Raw genomic sequence first — 7309 nt, forward strand, 5'->3', positions numbered from 1 at the left:
TTACGGTCTATCCTACCATCTAATTGGGGAGGCACTTGTGCACTTGTTCAATTAGCTATACCCTTCACCCTGGCATTTGAAAGAGAAACATCACAAATACCCGGAAGAAGTAAAAGAAGCTTAGGAGGATAATTTGATGATAGAGTGTACATAGATTCTATAGGGGTGCCTAGAGGAGTTCCCGATGAACACAAAGCCAGGAATCAAATTGCTGCAGGGTTTGAGTCACTGTTCTGGTGGGTAACAATCAATAAGACTGTGGATTGGATTAATTATATTTATTAGAATCAGCAGAGATTCATAAATTATACAAGGGATGCGATAAGAGGAATTGCTCAACAACTAGATGCCACCAGCAAAATGGCTTGGGAAAACAGAATAGCATTAGATATGATGCTTGCGGAGAAAGGAGGTGTGTGTGTGTGTGATACTGAGCAACCATTGTTGCACTTTTATACCCAACAATACTGCCCCGGATGGCACAGTAACTAGAGCATTGCAAGGGTTTACCACCCTTGCCAGTGAATTGGCAGAAAAATTAGGCATATTTACATCCTTGATCGCAGTAGCAGGAGTTTTGACAGCCGTTGGTTGTTGCATTATCCCCTGTGTAAAAGGACTAGTACAGTGGTTAACTGAAATTGCACTATTGAAACAAATGACCATGGAGCCACCACCTTACTCAGATAAGGTGATGATATTAGAGGAGATGGAAAGCAAAGAAGGTGAAGAAGAAGAAGAAATCTACCAAATTACAGCTTAGAGAAAAGTTTTGCAAAAATCAACAATTTATAAAAAAAGAAAAGGGGGGAATTGTGGGAATAAAAATGTTGTTTTTGCAGAGTTACATTGTTTAAAGGTAAGGAATGGGGTATTGAGATATGCTTGCAGCGATAAGAAAACTTAGCAGGCGACCTTGTAAAATGCAGACAACCAGACTCCTTAGAACAATTAGGTGAAAATCATGGTGTTAAGTCAAGTCAGATAAGTGAAGAAACATTACCACTTCAAACAGTAAAAAAGTCAAAAGAAATTTGAAATTTAACAGGCCGGCAACTGAAGGCCATGCATTGTCTGTGAAGCATCGGATAGATTGTGAACCTGGATTACCCACTCAGTGGGGAAACAGGGGAGGATCCTGTCATCAAAAAGTATATAAACTGTGTTTTGGAACCAGTAGGTGCGCTCCTGCTTGTAGGGCACCCGCCATTGCAATCGTGAATAAATTACTACTTCACTGAGATCCTCGCCTGAGCCTAAGTTATTGGCTATGGAGTGTTTCTCACAGCAGCGACCGTGGGTGTACGGGGGAAGTACAGGCCGACACCTGAGGGAACACCTGCCCTTTCGTTTCGTTTCCCAGGGTTCGGGTGAAAACCGACGAGACTAACACAGTTCGTCATCATAAAGCCCTTCTTCCACGCGCCCCCTGTAACTGCAGTGGCCACGGAAAAGCTCCGCCCCCGCCCTCACTCCCGCCCAGCCCTCCCCCTGGCGTGGTCCGGCTCACAGCGGGTGGGGTGCTGCGGCGGCCGGGGGTCACTATGGGCAGTAAGATGACGGCTGCTACTAGGATCGTTCAGGTTGTGGCGCTCGCTCTACGGTCGGGACACGGCTGAGGGAGACGGGACTGGGAGCCCAGCGCGGGCGGCGGACCTCGCGCACAGCCGACGGGGCCTGAGGTGGCTGGGGTCTGAGGCGCCGGCGGGGAGGCCGCTGTCCTTGGCGCTGTCCTTGGCGCGGGGCACGGCCGGCCCGGCTCGGCGGCGCTGCGGAGCTACCCCGGGGAGCGCTGGCTGCGCGCCGCTGTGCCTTTCAGTACTAAATTCCAAGGCAAGCTTGTTCTGCGCCTCCTCTATTGTGCGGGGTCGCTTTTGTCTTGGAGTAATTCCAGCGTGTGCGGTACGTCCTAGGCGGTAAACATGTTTTTACCCTACTTGTGCTGTCTAGTCATTCGACCCCGTTGCATGTTTCACCTCTGGTAGAAAAGGATGCTACAGGGAAGCCCCGAGTTGCCCCTTTTGTACATTGTTCGAGGGGAGGGCACTAGCCAGTATCTCCTTTCTAAGTCATCCCTCTTCTCTTTAAGGTGAAGGTGAGACATGGAGTCTTCTTGAAAACACGTTTCAAAAATAAGCAGAGTGGCTTTGAATACCAGGGTTCATATCTTATTGTTTTTCTTAATGAAACTAGTCGATCCTGTCCAGCCAGCTGAAAAAATACAGCTTGCAATTCCATGTGCTAAAACTTTATAATTCCATTTATGCCACTGTGATAGCTATTTCTGCATACGTACTGATTGCTGTGAAAAAAACAAAGATAACACTTATTCCTGTTCTGGACACTAGGGTGGAGGAATACCTTTAAAGATGAAGTTACTCCTTGGGTAAAATAAAAAATAAGTAATAAGTTTATAAAAGTTTTGGTGAACAAAGCAACAGTATAGAAGAGTTTGTTTAATACATTGTATGTTACATTTTATTATTGTAAAATTAACATTTGTCTAGAAATACATATTACTCTCCCTGGTTCTCCTACTACTTTGTCTTGTTCTAGGTAATCAAGCCACATACTCTGTTAAGTACCCGGGCAGAAAAAGTAGTCCCAGACCTAAAAGTATTTCATCTATAAATAAAACTTGCACCACATTTCTTTGCATTACCTGTTTTATACAAGAACCAGCACACGCTTTTTCTGCTTCGACTAAATGACTCAACTGATTTTGAGTAGGGTTTCTGGAACTGTTTTAGTTTGTAGGTAACTTTTTGACTCTTCAGACTCTCTACAACTGTGGGAATACATATAATACATGCATGTCTTTATTTCTTGGTTAAGATTCCCAAGATTTCCAGTGTTGTTTTCCTACTTACACATTTCTGCAAGTACTAATATTTACCTGAAGTAATTGTGCCAAAGTCAGTTTGAAGCAGCCTTAGGCATTCAATGAAATTTGCAGAAATAATGTTGCATTTTCCTTATTCCTTCTTTTCCTAATTGGAGTGTGCAATGTATGTGATATTTAAAACCCTGATTATAGCTGGAAGAGCCATCCCACTGTACATTTTAAGAAGTGTTTCCTAGTGCTATTAATTAATGTTAAGAAAAAAATATATATTCATGGCCATCTTTGACACCTCAATTTTTATACCTATAGCTATGTTGATATTTATAGGATCCCTTATACCATTACATTTAGACATCAGTTATATGAGCTGTATGTTGTTTTAATAATCCTTTTGAATCAATAAAGCATTTGAAACTAAAAAAAGCAGATGTCTTATGAAGCTCTATTATATTATTCTCATTTGTTTAGAAATGATGGCTGTTTTGACTTATTCTTTTTAGTTCATTACCTATATCTTTTTTTTCCTGATACTCGAGTCATTTTTTTTCATCACTAAAAGGATCTCTTAGAAGCAAGAAGTTTGTTTAGTCATCTGAAGATTCACCTTTTCTGCTGATATTCAAACATTAATGATGGCTAAAACATCTGGATTTTAAATTTCAGAAACTTATCTTCAGACTTTAAACACTTAACTTTATAAAACAATATGAAGAGTAAATATTCAGTAAAGAACAATTGGAAGAATCTTAATATATGAGTAACTGTACCATATATTTGCCACAGCATTATCACTCTTGTGATTTAGCTATAAGTTTAGTTTATCCATTAACACATTAACATTACAAAGTATCTACAGTGCACATCAATGCCACTTCTGACTTACCTTTGAATTCTTCAGGAAATATTTTTGCAATAACTTTCTGTCAGAATTCTGTATATTGTACACAGTTTAGCCAATTGCACCACCTCTCATGCCAGTGAATTGCTTTCTCAAAGTCTTAAAAAAAACATGTTATTTACCTAATGTTTCTCTCTTCATCAGAAGATTTTTGTGACTATATCTTTTAAGTATGTGAGACCTTTCTACCTTAATTGGGTTCTGTCACCTCGGTAGTAAATTGCAATCTGTCTCATGTTGCTCAAACACTGTAGCAATAACTGCATTTCACTGTACTAGATTGCTGCTTCTACATAGCCAAACAGAGCTCTGCAGATCAAGACTATACTTTTAGGGACATGGATGCTTGAAAGCCCAGCCAAATTCTTTTGTCACATTACTACTGCAATAGGATGGTCTCAAATAGGAAAGGGAAAACTGTAGTAGAGACTATCTGAGCTAAAGCAACAGCAGTATTAGGTCTGGTACTTTTGAATCTTGACTTATTGTGTTTTTAATTGGCTAATGTTTCTATTCCATCTACACATCAGACTTGAAAATCTACAAAAGAGGAAATCTTAGACAAATCTCTAAATATTTTTGTGGCATATAAAACAAGCTTGGAGAAACTGTTTCTTGTTTTTCATATATAAGGTGTGTTATTTCTTGAAACAAAAATACATTCTAGTCATTAATAGCCAAAACAATTTATTAGTTGTGTGTTGTTAGAAAGCTGATAAGCAGCTTTCTTCTGTTTTTATCTTCTGCACCCTTTGCCTCCTACTCTTAAATTTAAAAATTTCAGCTTAATGGCATGTACCCTGTTCAGATTGTGATACGTTAGATGGGCTCTCTTCCTCCTCGCTCTGTTTGGGATCTTCCTTTGTTCCTGAACCACCTGATCAACTTGCAACTTTCAGATACAATCTTCTGACTGAGACATTCTGAATGTCTTTTTTTTTTTTTAACACCCAGTAGTAGTTTGATCATTTTGCTGCAGCTTTTTGACATCCCTATCCTGATATTGACTCATACTCACTATGGCTAAAACAGACTCCTCCTCCTCTCCTTTGTCCTTACTGATCTTATTGGAGGCAGCAGGAGAGAAGCAGACAATGCTGTCATTTTAACTCTTTGCATTCTTTGACTCATCCAGGTCTGTTCAATCTCGATGCTGCTTATTTTATAATTATATAGTCATTCTGTCCCAGTTGTTTAGATGTTGCATTTGTCTTGCTCATTTTTCAGGTGCACGGAGAAGGACATCCTGTGGAAGCATTCTGCTTTATCAGGTGTTTTAACCTTATATAGAGGCCTGAGTGCTTCTGAAGTAAGTACTATGAGACTCAGTCCTGCCTGGTTTGGTAAATTAATAGTTTCACTGTAAGATCAGCCATGGTGGGACAGAACTAAGGTCCAAAATGCTGCCTTTGATAAATGCTGCCCTTTTGTCATCTGCTTTCCTATCCTCAAACTGAAGACAACTTCTCTAATGTGAATTCATTAAGCCTGGCTCCTGGCCATCTTCTGTGAAGTATTTCATGCTCTCCTTGGTTTCCGCATTTCATTAACAGTTTGATTGGTGATGTCCAATATGTGGTGTTCATTCTGCACATCATTAACATAATTTGATATGCTACCATTATATAATATTAAAAATGGGTACAACATTGCACTGCATGTTGTGGTATGTCACTGTTGTAAGGTTTATCTTTCTGTAAGTCTTTATCTTTTTTTCATGTCTTTACATATACAGTAAACAAGAAGCATCATCTCAGTGGATCTTAGTTATTTATCTTTGTTATCTTTCTACATAACCCTTTCTACACACACATTTATGATACTTTATGCTTTTTCTGCAAGTGCAGCTTCCCAGTGGAAAAAAAGCCTGTTAAGATATATGGTGATTTATCTTCTGTTTCCACATCAGTATTTCTGCCACTCAAATATGCTTTCTTTTAATTTCAGAATGTTTTCACTGTGCTCCTGATATATTTAACAACAACAAAAACAGGTTGTGAAAAGGAGAGTATTTTAATTCTTATAAATATTTGTTATAATGAGGAAAATTAATCATCAGTAACTGGTAACTTTTATCTACTATTCATCTAATTCATTTTACACTCTTGTTATATTTCCGTAAATGGTTTTACATTCTGGGTTTCAGTACAGGAATCTCTACAAGCAAGTACGCCATTGCCCCAAGCTTCAAAAGCACAAGAGTCTGTAGGAGGCAGACCACTGGCCTTCCAAAATATTTCACCTGTCAGTAGGGTACAAGGGGCACCAGACACTTCTGAATTGGCAAGAACCTTAACTCAGAAATTCAGAAGAAAACTTATGTCAGATGAAGAGATTGAATATATTAAAGTAAGTTTCACTTGTTTGTGCGTAATCTCTGTATTTACCTAGCTTTTATATGATTCCTACAGGTTCTTCAAAGTTTCAAATATGGTATTACATTGTAATTCTTGGTAAGCATGTACTCAGAGCTTCAGCAGAATCATAGAATATCCTGAGCTGGACTCGATGATACTTGTGGGTCCCTTCCAACTCCTGGATCCACACAGAACCACCAAAACCCAAATCATATTTCTGAGAGCATTGTCTAAATGCTTCTTGAACCCATTCAATGCCATACCTCTTGGCCCAGGAGGTGACAAGATTATTTCAGCAGTGACTCCCATTGTCTGACTCAGATCTCTGGTGTACCATGGCACCATAGAATTTGCCTTTCCAGGCCCAAGATGGTGTTTTGGGCAGTGGCATGTTTATTGGGTATGTTTCCAGCCACCCGGTAGTTGCTTCTACTCTGGTAAGTACGTAATGCTTGCCTTGGTGGGTTTCAATTTCAGTTTTTGAAGCCTGGTCCACCTCTTTCTTATTCTTTGGTGGCACGACTCTTGGGCATGAGAGCATCTACATGCCATACTTTTACAGCCAGGTTCTCTACCCGGGTAGCAATATCTTGCCACAATGCCACAGCCCAGATAGGTTTACCTCTGTGCTGCCAGTTCCTCTGTTTCCATTGCTGTAGCCACCTCCACAGAGCGTTTGCCACCAACCATGAGTCAGTATAAAGATACTGAATATATTTACACTGACTCATAGATGGTGGCAAGAGAAAAGTACAGAGAACTGGCCACTGTTCTCTTTCAGCAATTTTTAGGGCCAGTTGGATGGCTTTCACTTCTGTATTCTGACTCGACTTGCCTTCCTCTTCCATGGCTTCCACAAATAGTGTGGGACTCCACGCAGCACCTTTCCACTTCCGATGGCTCCCTACCATGCAACATGATCTGTCAGTGAACCAAACAATGCTTTCCATCTTCTGGCAATTCATTATATGGTGGTACCTCTTTGGCACGAGTTAGCTCTTCCGCTGGTACTCCGAAATCCCTGCCTTCTGTCCAGTCCATGATCTCTTCCAGGATTCCTGGGCAGTTGGATTCTCCAATTTGAGCCCCCTGCGTAATTAACGCTACCCACTTACTCCATGTAGCGTCGGTTGCATGGTGTGTAGTGGGGATTTACCCTTTGAACATCCAATGTAACACAGGTAGCCGTGGTGCCAAGACAAGCTGTGC

The 7309-nt window shown here is 40.5% G+C and overlaps 1 long non-coding RNA gene across 1 annotated transcript; it reads left to right on the forward strand.

Moving 5' to 3' along the window:
• The first annotated feature begins 1493 nt into the window (after window positions 1-1493).
• LOC121062915 lies at window positions 1494-6256 on the forward strand. Its single transcript, XR_005815733.1, has 4 exons — window positions 1494-1583; window positions 2557-2616; window positions 4971-5052; window positions 5890-6256. It is a non-coding gene; the product is annotated as an uncharacterized LOC121062915 (long non-coding RNA).
• Window positions 6257-7309: the final 1053 nt, after the last annotated feature.

The sequence above is a fragment of the Cygnus olor genome (assembly GCF_009769625.2).
Source record: "Cygnus olor isolate bCygOlo1 chromosome W unlocalized genomic scaffold, bCygOlo1.pri.v2 SUPER_W2, whole genome shotgun sequence".
NCBI classification, from domain to species: Eukaryota; Metazoa; Chordata; class Aves; order Anseriformes; family Anatidae; genus Cygnus; species Cygnus olor.